At 46.7% G+C, this 25,355-nt stretch overlaps 1 protein-coding gene across 1 annotated transcript in view; it reads right to left on the reverse strand.

Moving 5' to 3' along the window:
- The window catches only part of oca2 (oculocutaneous albinism II), a 707,523-nt gene that overhangs the window by 582,976 nt on the left and 99,192 nt on the right, over positions 1–25,355 (reverse strand). The gene's annotated exons all lie outside the window — the stretch shown is intronic.

Consider the following 25,355-nt stretch of genomic DNA (forward strand, 5'->3'; position numbering starts at 1 on the left):
TGTTATATTGCGAATGACTACACAGACCACAAGAGTAAACTTTAACAGGACTTTACTATTCGAAGGTCAGGGCGAATCTGCCCAATAACTCATTACACAGCACTTATATACCGGTGTGGTCACCACCGGTATTACAGTATACAGCAGCCAAGATAAAGTAGTGCAACACCTAAAATAGTTCTCTTAAAGGTGGACGGTTACATACAATAGTTCTCTTAAAGGTAGAACGGTTACATACACTACACCGCCCATCTTTCATTTCCACTGATTTCTATTCCATACCCCATTAGGTTCGGGTTAGTTTACATGGGATAAGAAATAAACTTGTACAATATTAATGGCCCAGAATTTCGGGTCGGGGGCTTCCCGCGGGTGCAAGCCTCCGACCTGCACTTACCTAGCGCGCCGGCCGTTGTGCTGTGGGCCCGCGTGGGATTCCGATCCTGGGCCTCCTCCAACTACTGGCGCGCAGTGCTTACGTATCCCAGGGGCACAGTTAGTTTGAAGTGTCCCCTGGGATCACTTGGGCCATGGAGAGCCAATAATAGCAGGGAATGCCCATTCATAAATTTGACAGGAAGAGCTGTCAAAACTATAAATACAAATCAGCCCCAAAACATAACTAAAACTTCAAATAAATTTTAAAAAACACATCACATTTTTAAAATAACTATAAATTACATAAAATAACTATTTTAAGCAATAATTTAAATTTTTGAAAAAATTAATTACAGTTTCTAACAGGGCTAAATATAAACTTACCTTTCTTTAAAGTATTTAAAAATAATAAGCCTGTGGAAAAATGTTTTAATTTTACTTAATTCACCACTTACCTTGTTAAAAGCAGGCCTTGCAACTGCTTTTTAAAAGTGTAACTCCTGGAGACTTACCGTCCCAGAAAAACCTGCAAAAAAAACAGAAGTTCCAGGCGTACGCGCTACCTCTCCGGTGCACTCGTTCGACCTGTGAACCCCTTCCTTTAAGGGAACGGAAGTTCCGGTTTCCCGCGCATGCGCAGTGCATGCACGAAACCGGCACTTTCGCTGGGCCTACGCGTGAGTACCCAGTGCGTACTCACCCATGGGAACCCGAATTTCTGGACCATTCAATATATATGGGTTGGAGTATAAAAGCAGGGAAGTCCTGCTACAACTGTACAGGGTATTGGTGAGACCACACCTGGAGTACTGCGAACAGTTTTGGTCTCCTTATTTAAGGAAGGATATACTTGCATTTGAGGCAGTTCAGAGACGATTCACTCGGTTGATTCCTGAGATGTGGGGGTTGACTTATGAGGAAAGGTTGAGCAGGTTGGGCCTATACGCATTGGAATTTAGAAGAATGAGAGGTGATCTTATTGAAACATATAAGATACTGAGGGGGCTCAACAAGGTAGATGCTGAGAGGATGTTTCCCCCCGTGGGGAAATCTAGAACTCGGGGGCATAGTTTCAGAATAAAGGGTCGCCCTTTTAGAACTGAGATGAGGAGGAATTTCTTCTCTCAGAGGATCGTAAATCTGTGGAATTCTCTGCCCCAGAGAGCCGTGGAGGCTGGGTCATTAAATACATTTAAGGTGGAGATAGACAGATTTTTGCAAGATAAGGGAGTGAAAGGTTATAGGGAGCGGGCAGGGAAGTGGCTTTGAGCCCAAGATCAGCCATGATCTTCTTGAATGGCGGAGCAGGCTTGAGGGGCCAAGTGGCCTATTCCTGCTCCTATTTCTTATGTTCTTAATATTTGCCATTTGACTAGTGTGGTCGTTGAATTTCATTAAAGCTTTTTTTTTAAGCAGTCTTCAAAAGCCTACTTAAAATACGGTCTGTAGTGGAGCTTGATGAAATTTAATTCAGTGATTTTCCAATTGAAATCAGAGCATATCAAGGTATATAGAGGAAGAGGTTACGGTCTATGGTATACAAATGTACCATGATGCTTGCCCTTTTCGTCTCCCTTTTCCCTCCACCCCAGTGACATGAATCAGTCATTCATGAAAGAAAGGCTTATGAAATAATACTGAGCGGCCTGCGGGTGGCGCTGCGCAGGGAGAGTATAAATACTCGGGCACGGGCCCAGCTTGCGCAGGACATTCTTAACAGAAACTAGTGAAGGACACAACTAGACCTCTATGTTGTAAAACAGTTGATTAAAGCTTTGTTTAACGCTTAGACCAAGTGCCTAGTAGTTTTCTTACGTCACCCAGTAATTTTTTGTGTTCAGCAAAATGAAGGATATTACTTGTGTGAAATGGAACAATTGACCATTTCAGGCATTCAACATCAACACCCAGCTCTCCCAGAGTGAAGCTTTCTCTGCTCCACTCAAACAATGTGCCTTGACTCTGATATCTGAACATCATGCCCTATTGGACCAGTATCAGATTTCCAATTCCCTGGCCAAATCGACCGGGTGATCGCGGAGTGAGGTTTCTAATTTTACTGCGAATTTGTGCCAAATTAGGAGAAGCTTTCGGTTCTGGGCCTAAGTGAAAACTGTCCTAGTTCATGTTATACATGGAACCCTTGTATTTGACCATGATCTTATCAATAGTGCTCGTCTTTATTTTGTTCACCTTCTCTTTATATTCAAGTATGCCTGCACCACAGCTAATCGAGGTTCCAGGTTTTTAACCAATACCACTCAATAGCCAGTAGGTAGAATGTGTACAAACAGGAGCCTGAGGGGGCGACTGTCTCTCAGAGTCCCCTCTTTCTGTGGAGAAGCACACTGCTGCCACTTAATGGCTTCTGAGAACAGCACAATTCAGATCGGGAAAACACAGGGGTGCTGAAGCTCGTCATTAAAACTACGCTCCAAGCAAATGTACAAACAAAAATTCCAATAACCAGTGATTAAAAAGTCATGAACTAAACAATTAAAAAAGACAGTTTAACATCCTGTTTTTTTTCATTTACTTCACAGATAGCCCTGTGGATAAACGCAGCAGTAGTAACCACAAAGGCCAGAAGGTCCTTCCATGTAATACAATGCCCGGTTTGTGCCATCATAGCCGATCGCAGTTAGGGGCAGCGGGCGAGCTGCAATAGCTGGACATCAGGTGGGGACAAGCACCAGTCTTGGCTGCAACACCTTCAAGGGTTGACTAGTCAGCCAGCACTGGCTGTCCAAGCCCACAGAAGAATGGCCCGCTGAGTGAGGCACCAGAGGGATGTTGATGCCTTTGGAACCACATCCCAGTGAGAAGAGAGACAATTGAGAAAACAATAAAATAAACAAACAAATAGATAATAAAATGCATTTTATTATATGGTGCTGAGAATCTAGCTAGATCCTTTTAGCCATTTAATGCATACTGCCTTGAAATTGCTCGAAATGGTCTAGACTAAATCCAAATACCCAAGCTTAATTAGTAATATTAAGCAGTACTAATTTTTAAAAATTCATTCTCTGGATCTGGGCATCACTGGCAAGGCCAGCATTTATTGCCCACCCCTCGTGGCACAACTGTGTGGTTTGCTAGGCCATTTCAGTGGGCAGTTAAGAGTTAAGCACATTGGTGTTGAACTGGAGTCACATATAGGCCAGAACGGGTAAGGATGGCAGGTTTCGTTGCCAACAGGACATTAGTGACCTAGTTGGGTTTTTACAACAATCCGACAGCCTCATGGTCATATTTACTGATACCAGCTTTTCATCTGCAGATTTATTTTAAAAATAAATTTAAGTTCTCAAACTGCTATGGTGGGATTTGAACTCTCTGGATTACTAGCCTGGTAACATAACCACTGCCCCACCATAGCATGAATATACTTGTACAGTATAAAAAAACATTATAAGCATAAAGCAATATGCTAAAAGCTTAAAACTGCATAGCCGTAACCTGCAGCAGCATAGAGAAAATGGATTTTGACACCTCAATCAATTGCACTCATTTTCACCTTGCTGATCTTGCACATTCCAACAAAGCAAATGGCTCCTTGTGAGATGATCACTATTCTGGGATGTTACCGTGTCAAAGAATTTAAGAGATTCCATATCAGCCACGATGATTGCATCTGGCAGCGGCTGAACTTACTAGTTCTCTCATATAATACACAGAAAATTGCAACTATTCAGATCAGTGTTATTTGAGAGACAGAATATTTTATTAGGAAGAAGTAAGTCGGGTCCATGCAATTTACAGTCCTATAGATAAGCTAAAAGTGTCCCAGCAATAAAAGGAATGTTTGAAAAATTCATCCCACTACCCATAGATTTCTGCTGTGCATTTAAATGACTTTTCACGTTTTCAACAAGACACCTTACGCAGGCAGGGAGAGGGATGGCATTGTCCATCCTGCATCAGTAAAAGCGTACATCCTACCTCCTGCTCAATGGCTGTGGAGAACATTGCTGTCTGGGATACAGTACCAACCCAGGAAATCCCACAGGTTTTGCTATAGTGGCCCTACCCTCTTGCTCAGCTCATTAAATGTTACAATTAATATTAGGGTTAGCTTTAATCTACAGATGGCTGTATTACGCCCGAACTGACTTGGCTATGCATGACGTTGATATTCATGTCTAAAATGGGAAAGTGTTACATTCCCTAGATCTAACTTCTCTTAACTTGATAAGTACCAGAATCTGTGTCTGTATAATATTTTTAAAAGGCATATCTGAGGTGAACAAGGCATGCCTTGTTCTCAAAGTCATTCATCATTCTCTTTGATTCATTTTCTCCTAGTTCCTGCGACTTGCCTTTTTTCCCCCCCCACATTAACTCTTTGGGGACCATATGCTGTCTCTACAAAGGAACGAACAGGCAAGCAGAAATTTCGGTTGCTAAATAGGCATGATCACAAAGGATGTTCTTTCACATTAGTGTAATTGAATTAGATTTTGTTGCAATTTCCAAGAGTGACTCAGTCAGCAATGTATCCCAAATCAAGGTCCTCCCCGGTGTCCTGGCCAACATTCATCTCTCAACCAACATCACTAACACAGATCATTTCGTCATTTATTTCATTGCTATTTGTGAGACCTTGCTGTGCACAAATTGGCGGCCGCGTTTCCTACATTACAACAGTGACTATAATTCAAAAGTACTTTATTGGCCATGAAGCGATTTGGGACATCCTGAGGTGGAGAGAGAAAGAGAGAGAGAGAGAAGGAAAGAGAGAGCGAGAGAAGGAAAGAGAGAGAGAGAAGGAAGAGAGAGAGAGAAGGAAAGAGAGTGAGAGAAGGAAGAGAGAAAGAAAGAAAGAGAGAGAGAAAGAGAGAAAGAAAGAAAGAAAAAAGAAAGAAAGAAAGACTTACTTGCATTTATATAGCGTCTTTCACGACCACCGGACATCTCAAAGTGCTTTACAGCCAAAGAAGTACTTTTTGAAGCGTACTCACTGTTGTAATGTAGGAAACGTGGCAGCCAATTTGTGCACAGCAAGCTCCCACAAACAACAATGTGATAATGACCAGGTCATCTAGGGTTTTAGTGATGTTGATTGAGGGATAAATATTGGCTAGGACACCGGGGATAACTCCCCTGCTCTTTTTCGAAACAGTGCCATGGGATCTTTTACGTCCACCTGAGAGAGCAAATGGGGCCTCGGTTTAACGTCTCATCCAAAAGACGGCATCTCCGACAGTGCAGCACTCCCTCGGCACTGCACTGGAGCGTCAGCCTAGCTTTATGTGCTCATGTCCCTGGAGTGGGACTTGAACCCACAACCTTCTGACTCAGATGCGAGGGTGCTACCCACTTTTTTCCCCCACCATTTGAAAAAAAAGAGATCGCAATTAAATTCCTCCATTTTTTATCTTTAGCAGTAAAAATCTCCCCTCAGTGTCCTCATAGAATCATAGAAAGTTATAGCACGGAAGGAGGCCATTTCATTCCATCGTGTCCGCACTGGCCAACAAAGAGCTATCCAGCCTAATCCCACTTCCCAGCTCTTGATCCGTAGCCCTGCAGGTTACAGCATCCCAAGTGCACATCCAAGTACTTTTTAAAATGTGGTGAGGGTTTCTGCCTCTACCACCCTTTCGGGCAGTGAGTTCCAGACCCCCACAACCCTCTGGGTGAAGAAATTTCCCCTCAAATCCCCTCTAAACCTTCCACCAATTACTTTAAATCTGTGCCCCCTGGTTTTTGACCCCTCTGCGAAGGGAAGTTGGTCCTTTCTATCCACTTTATCTATGCCCCTCACAATTTTATACACCTCAATAAGGTCTCCCCTCAGCCTCCTCCGCTCCAAGGACAATAGACCCAGCCTATCCAGTCTTTCCTCATAGCTAAGATTCTCTACTCCCGGCAACATCCTTGTAAATCTCCTCTGTACTCTCTCTAGTGCAATCACATCTTTCCTGTAATGTGGTGACCAGAACTGCACGCAGTACTCTAGCTGAGGCCTAACTAGTGTTTTATACAGTTGAAGCGTAACCCCCCCTGCTCTTGTATTCTATGCCACGGCTAATAAAGGCAAGCATTCCGTATTGTTAGATCCGTGGTTCAGTGGATAAATAATTACACGTATGCTGTACATAAACAAATAACAGGTCTTTACTGGAGGAGGGTGATCTCTAGACTGGGGTACAGAGGCATGCACACAACTGTAGTACCGGTGTGGTCACTGCCGGTACTACAGTATACAGGAGCTGTAAAAAGTAGTTCTGACTTAAAGCACATACACTACAATTCCTCCCTTTTTTGATTAATAATACCCCCTTAATATTCAAATAACAATTACATTTTTACATGTACATTCAATAACAAAAGTCCATTTATAGATTCAGTCTTTGGGGCGGCTTCCTGACCCTTTCGGGATAGCACCTTTCCGAAGGTTCTTGTTCTTGGTGCAGAGGCGATTCTGACCCCTTTTCATCGGGTAGTTCATCGGGTTCCACTGCTACTGGGTCTGAAGTAGATGCTACCGGTATGTCGGGTTCATCCCCAGGTACTCGAGACATGGGGTTGACACCTTCCTGTGACGCTAAGATCTGATCGATGTGGCGTCTCACAATGTTCTCCCCGACATCCACTGTGTACATTAATGGCCCCTGCCTTGTACATATCGTTCCGGGTTGCCACTTCTCTGTTCGATAGACACGGGCCAAGACTGGTTGCCCTACATTGAAGCCCCTTGTCGGCTTCTCATTGATGTGCTGGAATTGTTTGTCCTCAACATTTCTTCGCACATTTGGTCTGAGCAAGTCCAGACGAGATCTCAACCTTCGGTTAAAGAACATCATGGCCGGGGTCTGGTTGGTAACTGCATGTGTCGCGTTTCGGTAGGCTAATAAGAAATTGTCCATCTTATGCTGTAGTGGAATTTCCTCGTCGCACAAGGCCTTTATCGCCTTCTTAAAGGTTTGTACGAACCTCTCAGCCAATCCATTGGTGGCTGGATGATACGGGGCGGATGTGTAATGCCTTACCCCATTCCTTTTCATGAATTTTTGGAACTCGTCGGACACAAACTGTGGTCCATTATCAGAGCAGATCTGCTCTGGCAAACCGTTTCTGGCAAATATGGTCCGTAGGACTGCAATCGTTTTCTCTGTAGTGGTTGAAGACATCTTTATCACCTCAGGCCACTTTGAATGAGCATCCACTGCTATTAAGAACTTTGAGTCCATGAATGGACCAGTGAAATCAATGTGCACCCGTTGCCATGGAGAGGAGGGTCACTCCCATAGGTGTAGAGGGGCATGTGGTGGTGCATTTTGGACCTTCTGGCATCCTAAGCAGCTCTTAGTTAGGTCTTTGATTTGTTGATCGATTCCCGGCCACCACACATAAGCCCTAGCAAGGCTTTTCATTTTCAGTCCCCCCAGATGACCTTCATGTAGCTCCTTTAGCACTCTCTCCCTTAACTTGGGTGGAATCACCACTCTGGATCCACACATCACTGTCCCCTGGCATAGTGACAGCTGTTCTCTTCTGGATGAGAATGCTGGCAACAGTGAGTCGCCATGTGTTGGCCATCCCCTCACCGTCAATTCATATACCCGTGACAGCGTCGGATCATTGAGGGTCTCCTCTATATCCGCGTTTGTTACTGGCAATCGTTCAATTATCATCGAATAAAATATCTCGATAGGGTCCACTGCTGGTGCTTCCTCCACCGTAGGCAGTGGCAGGCGCGATAGTCTATCAGCATTCCCATGCTGTTCTGTGCCTTTAAATTCTATTTCATATTGATTCGCCCCTAGAAACAGGGACCATCTTTGTAACCGCTGTGCAGTCATTACTGGCACGCCCTTCTTAGGATAATGGTTGAATTTTTTTACTCCCCATACTAGGCTGAGGGCCTCCCTGTCAATCTGGGCGTAGTTGCGCTTGGCTGAGGTTAGTGACCGAGACGCAAAGGCTACTGGCCTCTCCAACCCGTCTGGGAATTTGTGCGACAGCACCGCTCCAATGCTGTAGGGTAATGCATCACATGCCAAACGAATTGGTAGTGCTGGGTTGAAATGGGCCAACACCTCTTTTGATGTGATCAATTCTTTACACTTCTGGAAAGCTCGTCTACGTTCGTCATCCCACTTCCATGGTACCCCTGTTTGCAGTAGGGTGTTCAGCGGGTGTAATACCGTAGACAAATTTGGTAAGAACTTGTGGTAATAGTTTACCAGCCCGAGGAACGACCTCAGTTGTGACACATTTTCCGGTGCTGGAGCCTTGACTACTGCCTCAATCTTGTCAGGGGACTTATGTAACCCCTCTTCATCGATGACAGGGCCGCAATACGAGATCTGTTTCTGGAAAAACTCGCACTTGTGGCGATTAGCTCGTAGCCCATATTCCCTTAATCTGGCGAGCACCTTCTCCAAGTTCGTGAGGTGATCACCGTCATTTTCGCCCGTGACCAAGATGTCGTCCAAATAACACTGGGTCCCTGGAATCCCTTGCAGGACCTGATCCATCACCCTTTGCCAGATAGCCGGAGCCGAGGCTACTCCAAACACCAGCCGGTTGTATTGATAGAGACCTTTATGGGTGTTGATCGTAAGGTAATGTTTCGAAGCTTCTTCTACCTCCATTTGCAAGTACGCCTGGGCTAGATCAATTTTGGTGAAGCGTTTACCACCAGATAGCGAGACGAAAATATCCTCAATTCGTGGAAGCGGATATTGCACCATGTGAAGGACTGGGTTCACTGTCACCTTAAAATCCCCACAGATGCGGACCTTCTTTGGTTCCCCAGGCGTATTACTCAACGACCTCTTCATTACAGGAACGATGGGTGTAGCCCACTCGCTCCAGTCCACTTTGGACAGTACTCCTGAACGTTCCAACCCTTCCAGCTCTGCTTCAACTGCTGGTCTGATCGCATAAGGCACTGGTCTGGCCTTCAGATACTTTGGGCTTGCATTATCCTCTATTTTAATTGTTGCTGTTATTCCTTTTAGTGTTCCTAGTCCCTCCTGGAACACTTCTTTTGCGTCAGCATTTTTGACAGTCGTCCAGGTGTGACGTCGTCATACTTTTTGGCCTCCACCTTCAGTGCCTGTATGGAATGCCAATTTAAATGTATCTTCCAGATCCATTCACGTCCTAGCAGTGGTGGTCCTCCATTTGGCAATACATATATATCCATTTTAGGTATTTCCTGACCTTTATATGTCACTTTCACCCTTATTTTTCCTTTGGGGTAGACTTTTTGCCCCATATACGTCTTCAAGACAGTCTCTGTAGCTTTCAAGGGTATGTGTGAAAATAGCCGCTTGTAGTCTCTTTGATTTATGACTGTTAGAGCTGACCCTGTGTCCAATTCCATTTCCACTTGGACTCCGTCTATCTTGAGTGTAACCCAGATAGTCTGGTGATCCTCCATTTCGGTTACATTATGTAGTTTCAGACAACCCAGCTCCTTGCTTCCGGAGTCTGTGTCACTTTTCTGTTCGTCTGAACCACTGTCCATCACCTGGTGTACCTTTTTGTACTTCTCCTGTGGAGATTTCTTACTGTTGGTTTTCTTCCCAGACCTGCAGACTCTTGCTATATGTCCTGCTTTCCCACACTGTCTGCACACTTGGTCCTTGAACCAACAATCTTTCTGGTCATGTGTTGTTCTGCCGCAGCGATAGCACTTCCCTGTTCCATAGTTCATTTCGTTGGTGCCATATTCTTGCGGTCTCCGTTGTATCTCTGCAGCGCCCCTTGCGGCTGCTTCGTGTGATACTGCCATATTGAAAGCTTTGTCCAGCGTAAGGTCCTTTTCTGATAGAAGCCGTTTCTGGGTTCCTTCACTTTGTAGCCCACACACAAACTTGTCCCTTAACGTGTCTGCTAGTCCCGCTCCAAACTGGCAGTATTTCGATAGCTTGCGCAGTTCCGTTAGGTACTCAGCATTGCTTTCGTCTTTGTGTTGGCTCCTTTTATGGAACTTAAATCGTTCTGCTATCAGCAGCGGTGTGGGGTTTAAGTGGTCCTGCAGGATTTCTACTATGCTTTCAAAATTCTTGTTTACCGGCTTCTCTGGGGTTATTAGATTTTGCAGTAACCCATAAGTTTTTGCACCCATGGAATTTAACAGAACCGGTGCTTTATTAGCATCTGGCACTTCAGTCGCCCTGCAGTACACCTCAATACGTTCCACATATGTCGCCCAATCTTCGACTTCATTGTCGAACGTAGAGATACTGCCACTCTTCGGCATCCTTGGTTGTGCGTTAACTATCCCCAATGGCGCCTCCCGCGCTTCCCCTTCTTCTCCGCTGGCACAAAATGGCATCTCCCGCGCTTTCCTTCCTTCCCGCGCTCGCCCGTCTTCTCCGCTGCGGCTTCGCAAAATGGCGTCTCCCGCGCTCTTCTTTCTTCTCCGCGGCTCAATGGCGCCTCCCGCGCTCTCCCTGCTTCTCCGCACTCAATGGCGCCTCCCGCGCTCTCCCTGCTTCTCCGCGGCTCAATGGCGTCTCCCCTTGCTTTGCCCCGCGGACCCTGATCAGCCCGTGATCCCTGGCTGTGCTCTGCACGTTCTTCTCTTGATATTTGTCGACGCCACTCAGTCTAGAACCCGGCTGTTTCTTACCCTCTCTCCGGTTTGCAGTATATTTCCTCGACGTCGCTCGGTGATCAACCCCCGGCTGCGCCCTGCTCTCTTCACCCTCTTTCTTACCCCGTCGACGCTGCCTGGCTCACTCTCTCTGCCGTCGGTCGGCTCCAGCCACCGCTGCTCGGGACGGGTCTGCTCTGGACCTGTCGTCGGTCTCTTACTGCTCGTTGTGGCTGGGGAACCAAGCTCGGCTCTCCACAGCCTCCCCAGCGAAGTTGGATCTCTGCCTGGCTGCTGGGCGGTTGCTCGCGGTCGACGCCCGTGTTCCTGGACTCGACTATTTTTTTTATTTTTTATGTTGCAGGTAGATTCGCATCAACACTCGTCGCCACTGTTAGATCCGTGGTTCAGTGGATAAATAATTACACGGATGCTGTACATAAACAAATAACAGGTCTTTACTGGAGGAGGGTGATCTCTAGACTGGGGTACAGAGGCATGCGCACAGCTTATATACCGGTGTGGTCACTGCCGGTACTACAGTATACAGGAGCTGTAAAAAGTAGTTCTGACTTAAAGCACATACACTACACGTATGCCTTCTTAACCACCCTATCTACCTGGCCTGCTACCTTCAGGGATCTGTGGACATGCACTCCAAGATCTCTTTGTTCCTCTACACTACTCAGTGTCCTACCATTTAATGTGTATTCCCTTTCCTTGTTAGCCCTCCCCAAATGCATTACCTCACACTTCTCTGGATTGAATTCCATTTGCCACTGTTCTGCCCACCTGACCAATTTATTGATATCTTCCTGCAGTCTACAGCTTCCTTCTTCAGTATCAACCACACAGCCGATTTTAGTATCATCTGCAAACTTCTTAATCATACCCCCTATATTCAAGTCTAGATCATTGATATATACCACAAAAAGCAAGGGACCTATTACTGAGCCCTGCGGAACCCCACTGGAAACAGCCTTCCAGTCACAAAAACACCCATCAACCATTACCCTCTGCTTCCTGCCTCTGAGCCAGTTTTGAATCCAATTTGACACTTTGCCCTGGATCCCATGGCTTTTACCTTCATGACCAGTCTGCCAAGTGGAACCTTATCAAAAGCCTTGCTAAAGTCCATATACACTACATCAAATGCACTACCATCATCTACCCTCCTTGTTACCTCCTCAAAAAATTCAATCAAGTTTGTCAGACAAGACCTTCCCTTAACAAATCCGTGCTGACTATCCTTGATTAATCCGTGTCTTTCTAAACGAAGATTTATCCTGTCCTTCAGAATTCATTCCAATAATTTTCCCACCACCGAGGTTAGGCGCAATGGCTTGTAATTACTCGGTCTATCCTTTTCTCCCTTTTTAAACAAGGGTACCACATTAGCAGTCCTCCAGTCCTCCGGCACCACACCTAAAGCCAGAGAGGATTGAAAATGATGGTCAGTGCCTCGTCCTTGCCTACCAAGGCAACGTTCTCTTTTATGGACGGACTCACCAAAACAGTCACCCCTCTACGGTTATTGTTTGTGCAACTTGCAAACACCTCTCCCTTCCAAACCTTCCAAGCTCTTTCTAGGATATCCTCATCCCAAACGGGTTCTTGCAGACACAACAGGTCAGTGCCTTTAAAACACTGCAACAACTGTTGCAATTTCTTCTCACCCCTCAGTCCGTTCACATGAATCGAGACCAATGTAATCATGGCTCCAAATAAATGAAGTGTGCCTGATAATCCTCCCATCATTTAATCTCCGGCCCTTCCCTCCTCTCATGCTCCTTCCCAACTTTTCGGGCAGCCGTTGCTTTTTCCTGCAGCCTCCCTGCAGTTTCAGCCTCTTCCTTACATTAGGTTTGGGCAGAGGAGCAGCCCCTTCTCCCTCCTTCTGCCCCTCACTAAACTTTCCCTTTCCACACGATGCCACCCCACCCCCCACTTCCATGTCTCTGCCCCCTTCTGACTCCTCACTCTCGAGCTCTTCTGTAACCACCCGTCCCTGCTCCCCATCAGATATATAATCTCCCTTAGAGAGTCTTCCTACTATCGTGGTTTCTCCAACAGTGCCGCTCTCTTCGACCTCATCTCCAACGCTGACCCTTGCTCCCAGTTTCTTCTCTCTGGGACAATGGCACACCCACACCTACCTTGCTCCCTTCTGGCGTCTTTGTCTCCCCGCTCCCATCCTGCTGCCCCTTTAAGGCTCCTGCCTCTTGCAACCTCTCCTTGTCTTGCCCCCTCCTGCTCCCCGAGATGTCCGACTCCCCGTCTTTCTTTGGAGTACTTACACTTACCCCGCACCCCGCTCCCACCCCCTCTCCCCCCGCGAACACCAGATTCTTTAGGGAGAGCTGAGCCATATTATGGCTCCACTCTGCCCTCGACCCGTGCTGCCTGCTGCTGTCTTTGTCTTTTTCCACCATACTTGATGTATTTGCCACCATCTCCATCCTGTTCTCTACTCCACAATTTTCTGCCTCTTCCTGCGCTCTTTTCGCCTTTCATTCACCATCTGTGTCCTCCGCCTGCTCTGCTCCTCCACCCGCTCCACTCACACCTCCTGCTCCTTCTCCATCTCACATCGCCTCATCACTCAAGGGGCTTCCTTCTGCCTCACACTCACAGTGGGCGGGGCCTTTGTGACACACCCCACAGCTCTCCGCCTTGCAGCTCCAAGCGATGTGTCCAGACTCACCACAGTTGTAACAGTACAAGTTTGGACAGCTTCTTACAAGATGGTCGTGTCCAAGACAATAATAAACCTTCATCTGGTTATCATGCAGCACTCGGAAGTACTGCACTCCTTCCATTGTCTCGAATTTCATGCTCTACGGCACCCCCCTCTGGGAACTGCACCTTTACATAACGGATTCCATCTGCTACCCACGTTCCTGGATAGTATCTCCTCTTCATTGCCGAGCAAATTTTAATGTCCCACGACTCCAACATTTTTATTAGCGCATCGTCCTCAATATAAGAATGAGACCACCACCTCTTCAGAATATAGTAGATATACCTCCAAGAACTTATCTCCAACCTTCAAACTCAGTAAAAGTTTTACCACCTCCTCTCGGCCACTGACCGTCACCTCAAATCCAACATTTGGCTTTCGTCAGCAGGCAAAGCAGCTTCCCTCGCCGCAGTCCTCATGTACCGCCTGGATAATATCCCAAGTTCATATCTCCATATCCTCGCACTGAACCACCACCGTGTTTTCTTTTCCAAACTTCCTGGGGTCCCGGCCCAAATCTTTGGGCCTTTTATTCTCCCTTCCCCCAACATTTTCTCCCCTGATTAAATTCATTCTGGGAACATTGTCCTCTGAGGGGTCTGGAGTGCTGAACCCCTCAGCAAACTTCTGGCTGCTGTTTATGTACCAAAAAGGCCCTAAAACCTGAAAAAAACAACACCATCAACTTTTTACAAACTCACTCCAACTCCCTGCAGTAATCAAGCATCCAGCAGCACCCGCTCACTCCTAGCCCCTCCCACTTAGAGAGTGCTACCCACTGAGCCACAGCTGACACTAAAGGTGCTATATAAATGCAAGTTCTATCTTTATCTAATGGGTCAAATGCTAAATTAATCTCATCAATTTATATCAATCTCAGACATTGATTTGAAATGTAAATTTCTCCTCATCAAGCAGTTAATGCTGAATTACTGAGACATAACTAAACTGCCCTTGTAACCGCATTTATTCCATCAAGTAACCGTATCTAGTAATTACTTGCACACTCAAAGTTTAAGTGCTGCTAACTATGGTTCTAAGGTTAATTTTAGGGTTTGTTGCCTGACTTCTTGTTCTTCAATAAATGGCAAGAAAGGGTTAATTCAGTCACGCAGTAACCTAGCACGGCATATTTTCTTTACAATCAATGTGAAGATGAATCAATGAGCTCTCATTCAATATCACTGACACAGAAAACATTGCAGCCAAACCAAGAAATTAATCCCATAAAATCATCTTTCATGAATAGTTAATCAAAGTAATGGTTTATTAGGGTTAATGCTATTTAATCTTAATTAGGCACCACTAACTATAATTGTATTCTTGCTAACTAAAAGTAATATCTCTAAATATAATCACGGTTAGACACAATGAAGCCCCATTAGTTTATTTAAACATAAGTTAATAAAACAAATGATAAAAGACTCCCTACAATGAGCGCATGAAATCGACCATTTATTTTCATGCTCGAGCACCTCTGCAGCAGAAGTCTACAATGTATTCTTCACACGATGTAAATTCCTACACACTTTGCTCTAAGAGTACGGCCTCGATTTTCTCCCAGCCGTCGGGCGGGTTTTCAGGCGTGTGGGCAGGGAAAATCGCAAAAACAGGGGGTCGCGAACCCCCCGCCCCGCCTGATTCCCCGCCCCGTCTGACTTTCGGACTGCCGTTTCTCTCCGACCCGAATCAGTCCCACCCGCCGCTGGCGGGACTGGCCGTCGGGACCCTAATCAACAATTATTGGCATATTTAATGCCATTTTAAGGGGCCCTTGCTATTTTCAAGGGTTTCCCACGCTAAACACACCTGCGGGAAACCCCGCTGATGAAACCTGGCGTGAAGCATCCCGGCTTGCTTGCTCTCAGCTGCAGGTCATTCGGGAAAGCTGCGATTTAAACGGAGAGCATTTTTATGTTGTAGGACCTTGTTGTTGCAGGTTTGGGGCTACTTGTTCAAGGCTTAGGCACAGCTGTGGAAGGTTGGAGCCTCACACACTTCTCCAATGTGATCTCCTGGGCAGCCCCTCTCGCCACCCTCACTCTGCGCTTCCTCAGTGGAGGCATCTACCAGAAGCATGGGACGCCTTTTTTTCCTTCCCTTCTTGCCATTAGAGGATCTCCAGCAGCAGCAGAACCAGGAACAGCAGGATCAGCAACAGGAGCACCAGGCTGCTGCTCACTCACCTGAAGCTGCACAGGCCAGAAGGGGCCAGTGCTTGGAAGTGGCTTGAGAGCACCTTGCTGCGCATTAGGGGGCCATGGGGACCCGTATCTGCACTGGCAGTCCTACTCAGAAGGACTTCCATGAAGATCTGGTTTCTCTGTTCAACAGATGGCCAACACTCCTCAAGAGATGTCATTCTCTTATGAGCACTCACCATGTGTTCCATACCCTGGCGACTTATCTCCTCCATGGAGGTTGCCAACCTTTCCATGGTGATGCGTTCATGCGCCAATGACTCCACAAAGGCTCTGCTCATGGTCGCTATGGACTCCTCCATTCGCTCCACACTCGCAGCGACCCTGGAGACAAAACCTGCCAGAGACTCCTGCATCTGTGCATGGAGATCCATCACCTCTTCTCTTGCGGATGGACCCAGAGGCAGAGGGTCGACATGCAGCGCAGCTGAGCTGAGCTGACAGAGTCCTGTGCCCTCCGACGAGGACTCTCCACTGCTGTCCCTGTCTCCAGAATCTGCTGAGGTTCACTTGTGAGCTGTGAAACACCAGGTGACAACACTACTCTATGTCCCGAAGGTCCCCCCCGAGGTGTGAGTGTCTGCGCTGGTGCTGGGTGCGCTTACTTCTGCTAATGCTGCGCCCTCAGAGGTTGGAGCTTCCTCTGAGGAGTCTGGCTGCACAGCCTCTTCCTCCTCCACAGTGGGGACGGGGGCTCTGGATGGTCCTGTGGGGGAGTAGAGGAAGGAGTTAGAGATGTGATGCCAAGGTTACATGCACATTGGAGTTGGTAGATGTTCATAAGTCCAAATGATGTAGCTTCAGAATCATAACAGCGACTCATGCTCTGTCAATGAGAGAGATGGCAAACTATTCTGTCACCAGCTTGCGGGACTGCCTCCGTCTCTCCTTCCCCAACTTCCGCAGCCACATTAGCCCCAACAATTTCCAGCACTCCTTCCTCCCAGGGGGTCAGGTGGGCTACTGAGGGTGGGCCTCCTCCAGTCCTGGCTCGCTCTCTGTTGTTGTGAGTTCTCTTTTCCTGCAATGAGGGAGACAAGTGGAGTTTGAGTGAGAAGGAAGGAGTGTAGAGATTGCATAGCATAGATACTTAGAGGGAGACAAAGATGGTGTGAAGCTGCAAGACCAAGGGCCCTCCCTGTGTGTTGTCAGCTGTGTTCAAAGCATCAGAGTGAGAGGGAGTGTGAGGGCTGCATGGTGGAATAGTTATGTGAATGTGCGCATAGAGAGAGATGAAATGGGTAAGGGTGCATGGATGTGACTGTGAAGTGGGATGTGGAGGAAGAGAGTGCTAAAGCTGAGTGCTGGTGGGGAAAGGCAATGGGGATCAGGCTGAGGGTGTTGGAAACTTCATACTTACTTTTCCTGTACGGTGAAGGTCATGGAATCGTTTCCGACACTGTATCCAGGTTCTCCTGGTGACTCCCAGCGAGTTGACATCTGCTGACACCTGCATCCATGCAGCCTTGGTCTCAGTGGGAGGCCTCTTCCTGCCTGAACTAGGGAAGAGGACCTCCCTGTGGGCCCTAACCCCATCCAATAATGCCTGCAGTGAAGCTTCGTCGAATTTGGAGGCAGCTCGGGGTCTGGCACAGGCCACAGCTGCTGCAGGCTCCTCTGCCATCCTGTATGGTTCGTTTGGAAGCCAACAGAGGAAGCAATGCTTGCTGTGGACCTTGAAAGCACCACGAATGATGACATCATACTGTGGGGCTTTCTGACTGAAAATAGTCAATTAGCAAGGGTTCCCACACGCTAGAAATTAATTGGCCACTTGAGGGAAAATTGCGTGCAGCTGGCTGACCCATTTTTTTTTTCGGGTCAGACCCGACATTCGGGGAACCCGAAAATTTCCTGCACGATCCAGAAAATCGGGCCCTACGTATTTAGGATTTTTAGTAGGCTGAATAGAAATACAAAGATGCATTCAGCTTCCTCGGGTGTTGATTCTTCCTAAGGGGGCTTCTGTCAAAAATTTGAGCTGTGAGATTTTAATATTTCTTGGAATGGCCTAAGAATCTTAAATACTTAATGCAATGCTATTCAGATTGAAAAGTATACATATCTCTAGTCTAGACTTGGGAATTTCCCTTGACCTACTTTTCTCTTCTTCTTAGGCAGTCCCTCGGAACCGAGGATGACTTGCTTCCACACTAAAAATGAGTTCTCAGGTGACTGATGAGTCCAATGCAGGACCTACAATCTCTGTCACAGGTGGGGCAGGCGGTGGTTGAAGGGGCGGGTGGGTGGGGTGCTTGGGTTGACGTATGCTCCTTGCGCTGCCTGCGCTTGGCTTCTGCTTGCTCCCGGCGAAGAGACTCGAGGTGTTCGGCGCATTCCCGGATGCTTCTCCTCCACTTTGTGCGGTCTTGGGCCAGGGATTCCCAGGTGTCGGTGGGGATGTTGCACTTTTTCAAGGGGGCTTTGAGGGTGTCCTTGAAGCCTTTCCTCTGCCCACCTGGGACTCTCTTGCCGTGTCGGAGCTCCGAGTAGAGAGCTTGTTTTGGGAGTCTCGTGTTGGGTATGCGGACGATGTGAACCGCCCATCGGAGCTGATTGAGCGTGGTCAGAGCTTGGACTATGATCAAATGTCTCAATTTTTAGTTATTAATTCATGCAATGTGGGCGTCGCTGGCAAGGCCAGCACTTATTGCCCATCCCTAATTGCCATTGAGAAGGTGGTGGTGAGCCACCTTCTTGAACCGCTGCAGTCCATGTGGCGAAGGTGCTCCCACAGTGCTGTTAGGGAGGGAGTTCTAGGATTTTGACCCAGCGACGATGAAGGAACGGCAATATATTTCCAAGCCAGGATGGTGTGTGACTTGGAGGAGAACTTGGAGGTGGTGGTGTTCCCATGCGCCTGCTGCCCTTTGTTCTTCTAGGTGGTAGAGGTCGGGGGTTTGGGAGATGCTGTCGAAGAAGCCTTGGCGAGTTACTTTTTACGTCCTCGGGATATCCCTAAGCGCATCACAGCCAATGAAGTACTTTTGAAGTGCAGTCATTGTTGTAATAGAGGCACAAAATATGCACAAGAAAAAGTAAAGCAACCAAATCAAGACACTACAGTTAGGGATGCAACACCTGGCCACAGTGCGCCCCAGACCAAGAAGAGAAAAGAAAAATCAGCCAGAGTTCCTCCTCCTCCTTGATGTCCATTGACTTCACCGGATGTGTGCGGACATAAAGTGGGGACATGATGAGTTCCAGCTATGATATCCCCATTGTCAAACACCTGCCTGCACCCATTGTCTAGGCTCGTGAAGAACAGCCATTTGGATGAGGTACAAGAACGTTTCTGAGGAACTTCATCCCAGCACGTGCGGCTGACTTGAGGAGAGATGGGGAGAAAGGGTGGTGGGGTGGGGGAGGGAGAAATCAGAGATAAACCCCAGGCAAATTCATTTTCTTCAAACTTGTAAAAAAAAAGACAGGCAGGGTACAGGTTTATTTATGTACAATATTCCTCAACTCATTCCACTGGTTTTGCAATGCATTGTGTTGAAACCTGGAATTAAGAAGGCAATAGACAGCTGTCTACTACAGTAATCTGTTACTATCTAGAAACGATCTGGCTTTATTTTAATGTACAGCTATTTTCTTTTGTATGAAATATTTGGTCGACCTTACTAAAGTTTACTGAGCAGGAATGCTCCTTATTAAGGACCAACAGGAGTTTATCGTGTAATTAATTCCCTGAACAAAAATGCCGAATCACCTTTGGCTTTGCAAGGCAGTTGGCGACTGTGACAAAGTACAATTAACTGCCTCTTAATTAATTTAATTCAACAACTGCAGGCTCATTTGAAAAAAAAACAGCTTTTTGTTGCAGGAATGGGTAGGCCACAAGTGCCCAATGGGTTAAGGACAGTTTCTAGATTCTAATTACGGATAATATGAATGAAGTTAAAATATTGGGTAAGACAGTATGTCAAGGACATAATTTTTCCAGTAGTCTGAATATTAGAGATGTTAGGCAGATTGAACCATTGAATCTGAAAGTGAAAGTGACCTGAATTAGGGATATTAATGAAGATCAAAATGTGATCCAATCTAAGAAAAAGGCTCCAGAATTCCTGGGGCTGGGTGGCCCTGGAATTTCAGAACCTATTTACGTTGGGATTCTGTCCCATTTCTACTAGCTCTTTAAATTGTGGTGGGTAGGGGGGGGGGGGCGCACAGGCAGATCTTCTTGGCATCCTATTTGACCCAAGCTGAGTTTCCCATCCCATATAATCTCCATCACAAAGACCACCTACTTCCTTCCACCTCTGTGACATCAACCACTTCCTCTCCTGCCTCAGCCCATCTGCCGCTGAAACCCTCATCCATGCCTTTTTAATTTCCAGACCTGACTATTCCAATGCTCTCCTGGTCAACCTCCCATTTTCCACCTTCTGTAAACTTCAGCTCATCCAAAACTCTGCTGCCCGTATCGTATCCTGCGCCAAGTCCCGCTCACCCGTCATCCCCATCATTGTTGACCTACATTGGCTCCTGGCCCCCCCCAATGCCTCCAATTTAAAATTCTCATTCTCATGTTTAAATCCCTTCACAGCCTCACCCCTCCCTATCTCTGTAACCTTCTCCAATCTTACAACCTCCCTTTGCCACACCATTGGCGGCTGTACCTTCGGCAGTCTAGACCCTTGCTCTGAAATTCCCTCTCCAAACCTCTGTGCCTCCCTCTCCTCCTTTAGGACCATCCTAACCGCTAATATCTCCTTCTAAGCAAGGTAAGCATGCAGGTGCAGCAGGCGGTTAAGATGGCAAATGGTATGTTGGCCTTCGTAGCGAGAGGGTTCGAGTACAGGAACAAGGATGTCATGCTGCAGTTGTACAGGGCCTTGGTGATATCACACCTTGAGTATTGTGTGCAGTTCCGGTCGCCTTATCTGAGGAAGGATGTTCTTGCCATGGAGAGAGTGCAGCGAAGATTCACCAGACTGATACCTGGGATGGCAGGAATGACGTATGAGGAGAGATTGGGTCGATTGGGCTTGTACTCGCTGGAGTTTAGAAGAATGAGAGGGGATCTCATTGAAACTTATAAAATTCTAACAGGACTAGACAGACTAAATGCAGGAAGGATGTTCCCGATGGCCGGGGAGTCCAGAACCAGGGGTCACAGTCTAAGAATAAGGGGTAGGCCATTTAGGACAGAGATGAGGAGGAATTTCTTCACCCAGAGAGTGGTGAACCTGTGGAATTCTCTACCACAGAAGGCAGTAAAGGCCAATTCATTAAATATATTCAAGAAGGAGTTGGATATATTTCTTAAGGCTAAAGGGATCAAGGGATATGGAGAGAAGGCAGGGACCGGGTACTGAATTTGGATGATCAGCATGATCTCATTGAATGGTGGAGCAGGCTCGAGGGGCCCAATGGCCTACTCCTGCTCCTATCTTCTATGTTTCTATGTTCTTTATCTCATTATGCCTCTGTAAAGCATCTTGGGACATTTTGTTATGTTAAAAGTACTATATATGTGCAATTTGCGATCAGGAGGTTGTGGCTGAAGGAGTTCCTGGCTTCCGTGAGAAATTCCATCCAGGCCTCCCCTGATAGACCCAACTGAACCTATGCCTGCTGAGAGGAGATGTAGGCTCTAATGTGAGGCTTTCAAGGCCCCCAAAATGAAGGCTGGAGCAGAGATGGCCTGACAAATCCATTAGGAGCTGCAGGATTTGGCTGCTCTTTGTCTAGCAAGGCCCTTCCCACGATTCCTACGCCACGTCAGAGCGAAATGGCTCTGCTCTGACTTTCCAGTCATCTATCAGGGCCCTTACAGGCTCCAGCAGCCCGATACAAGTACGTTAATGACCTCCCCATCTCTGGCACTTGGTATCGAGCTACCATCATGGGCGAGTGGCGGGAGGTGGCGTTCTGCTGCACTTGCTCCAGCGGAGCAAACCACAAGGAATTTCGGGGGCAGAGCATTTTTTTTTTACTCTCGTGCAAAGTCATTGCTCACCTAAACGCCTACCCACAATACTAACAAATCAGTCTCAGCAAGTCACTACGCAGGTTTACAAACAACGCACTTGCAGATTCGCAAAGGCTATTGTTTTGCGTGCACCACGCTTTCAGCCTAAGTCGTGTTTACTGAGCAGATGTAAAAACAGGAAGTGATGTCCATCAGTCCACATCTGGAAACAAAAGAGAGGTCAACATTTCTGGTGAGACCCTCAATCAGGAACCAGCTTTAATCAAAAGCTCCACCCAAAACATTAACCTGATTGTCTCAACCTTCTGTGCAATTCCAGCATTTTCTGTTTTGATTTCCTATTTTCAGCATTTACGATTTTTCTTTTAATCAATAGTGGGTACAAGTGTTTTTTTTTTATAAAAGACTGACAGGAATTTTCTATTTAATGAATTCTCGGAACAAGGTAGTACAATCTCTTCAATAATAGTTTTGCTGGAGACGTGAAATATATGTAGCCAAGTGGGGACAATGCAGTGAATATTTAAGTCCACTAGATGGCGCGGTTCATTTTCCCCTTTAGTAATTTGAACAAGGAGAAAAGGGTTATGGGTAGGACCATGTGATGCCAAAGGAACCTCCCCTTTCTTCACAGCCTCCATTTTCTACATCCAGCGTGAGAGATTTGCTCTGAGAGAGCTGGGGTGAATATAACTTTTGAAATGAACTTATTCTGTGTAAAGTACAACTAAAACAGTATTTAGTGCAGCCCAGACATAGTTTTAAAGTGATATGGTTTCCCAAATCACTCGATACCATGGGGATGCTTGCAGATTGTCCCACCATGTGCTGGTGTTAACACTTGCTAAAATTGTTGTTGAGTCCTTGGGGGCTACGTTGCGAATGAGTTTAATATTCTGTGTTTTCTTGTAAGATGTAACAAGTGATAACGGGACATAAGAATGTATTGTACTATTGGTTTTGTTTTGTATAATGAGTGTTAGCTAACTAACTAACTGCACCTGTGGTTTGCCTCATGTTCTGTTCTACAGCAAGCCACTGCCGTATTTTATCGACTGTGTTTTCTTGTATTTGCCGTATTTCCGTCTTTTCCGTATTTTATACAATTAAATGTGGTTTTATGTATTTACAACTACATCCTAAGCCTAGAACCCAAGTTATTAATTCAGAATAAAAAACCCCAGTAAAAAGAAAGTTCTGTGTCCTGTACTGCTCCATTGCGCCAGGCTACACATTTTGGTACCAGGAGTGGGGTCTGTTAGCTTGGAGTTTCTCAGGCTCGGGTAAGAAAAAATACATAAAATACGGCAGTGGGGGAAGAGCGGTGTGGTGCCAAGTGGACCTGGAGACGGACGGAGAGTGCTGCTTGGGGTTGCTAAGGAGGACCAGACCAGACAGACGGGATCCAGAGGGCGCCAGGACCAATCTGGGAGAGGACCCATCAAGGCACCGAGGAGGGACACCATTGGAGAAGAATCGTCGCAGCTGCCATCCCATTCAGTGGCTTTCAGGGACTTGTGAACTGAGTCAAAATGTTAGAGTCTCCTGATGAGGAGGTTGGAGCTCACACTTCGGATGGTGAGGACAATACCTCTAGTGAGGGTGAGGGCAACCGGATAGATGAACTCAAGTCACAGATTTCAGAGTTGAAAAAAAACCATGACCAAGCAATGGCAATTATTGCCACTCTAGGTAATGGGGCAACCAAGTCATATGTGTATGTACCCAGAGAGCGTCAGATCCAACCATTCAGTGGTGAGGTATCCAAAGATAGTCGTTCAGTTGATGAGTTCATTGAAGAGGTTGAAAGTGTACTACGAGCTAGAGATCAGACTCCTGCAGAGCAGGTAGATTTCATTCGATCTTTGTTGAGGGGGGCAGCCCTACAGGAAATTAGGTTACGGTTGGGTGGAGAGCCTAAGCAGCCCAGTGACCTGTTCAGTTACCTAAGTGGGGCTTTCACCGAAAAGCGCAGTGAGTCTCAGCTGTTAGAAACTTTCTATGGACGCAAGCAAGAAGAGGGTGAAGATTTCCAAGAATACTCACATGCACTCTCTCAGATTATTAGAGATGTGGTAAAGCAATCACCAGATGCTGTGCCGAACACAAAACGGGTTGTCAGAAACAGATTTGTTGATGGTGTTAGAGATCCCTCACTCCGGAGAGAGTTGCGCAAGTTTGTACGAGGCAACCCCCAGTCTACCCTGTTTGATGTACGTGAGGAAGCTGTCTTATGGTCCTTAGAAGACCAGCCCTGTAGCACTAAAGTTGCAAAGAGCAAGAATGTAGTGTGTGACAGTACGGGGAGGGATCTTCAGTGTTCTGCCATTGGGGTACCAGGCAGCCAGGCTGTCACTTTACAGGATGTTCTTAAAGTGGTGGCGAAGCAGGGTAAAGCTATCGGGGAACTAACAGAGGCAGTACGGGGTCTTGCTCTACAGAAGGAAAACACTGGTAATGACAAGGTTGGGAAACCTAGAGCCAAGCCAAAGTTCACTGATGAAGGTCAGCCTATTTGCTTTAAGTGTAACGGGGCGGGACACATTGCCAAACAGTGTCCTCAGAAGCACAAGGTAGCAAACACATCCACCGATATCGGCTGGGGTGCAGGAAAACTAGCTCCCTCGATTGCCATGAGCTGGGCAATGCAAGGAAAACCTGCAGGCTCTCAGAACAGTACTTGTATTCGTGACAGATTTCTTGACCGTGCAATAGGTAAATGTCCAGTAGTAGATCTCAAGATTGGGGGGGTTACTGCTAACTGTTTACTGGATACCGGGAGCCAAGTCAGCACTATTACTGAAGGTTTTTTCAGAGAGCACCTACTTGGGAGGGATGAGGATATGTTGTCTACAACCGGGTGGCTTAAAATCACTGCCGCCAACGGGTTGGACATTCCCTACTTGGGCTACCTTGAGTTAGACGTTGAAACTATGGGCATAACCTTACCCGAGTGTGGTTTCCTGTTAGTCAAAGAGCATCAGCAGTCACAGCCTGCAGCACCAGGTCTTATTGGTATGAACATCATCAGCCGATGCAGACAACTAGTTCATGCTGAGTTTGACACTACTCTAGGGGGAAAGTTAGATTCAGATTGGAGGGAAGCATTTCAGCAAGTACAACAGTGTAACATCACTCCAAAGTCATCTTCTGTACATGTGCCTGCGTCTTCCATAGCTACAGTCTATGTAAAGGGACTTAAAACTCAGTCAGGTGACAGCACTAAAATGCTGTTGGAGCCAGGTAACACACCATTGCCCGGTGGCCTGGTAGTTGTCCCCACTCTAGTTGAATCAAAGGGACATTTAATTCCAGTGCAGGTGGTAAATTTCTCTGAGGAGGATGCGTGGTTAAGCCCCAGGACCAGGCTTGGTATTCCGACTCAGGCAGAGTGTGTAGACAAGGACTCCTGTGAGGTGCGATTTCAACGCATCTCCGCTGACACAGAGGAAGTAACTGTTGGCAGAAAAGAAGGACAGATGACAGACCAAGACATTCAGTTGTTTTTGGACAAACTACACATAGGTGGCA

This window comes from Somniosus microcephalus, chromosome 10 (genome assembly GCF_052327205.1).
Source record: "Somniosus microcephalus isolate GS21.2 chromosome 10, FLI_Smic_1.0, whole genome shotgun sequence".
NCBI classification, from domain to species: Eukaryota; Metazoa; Chordata; class Chondrichthyes; order Squaliformes; family Somniosidae; genus Somniosus; species Somniosus microcephalus.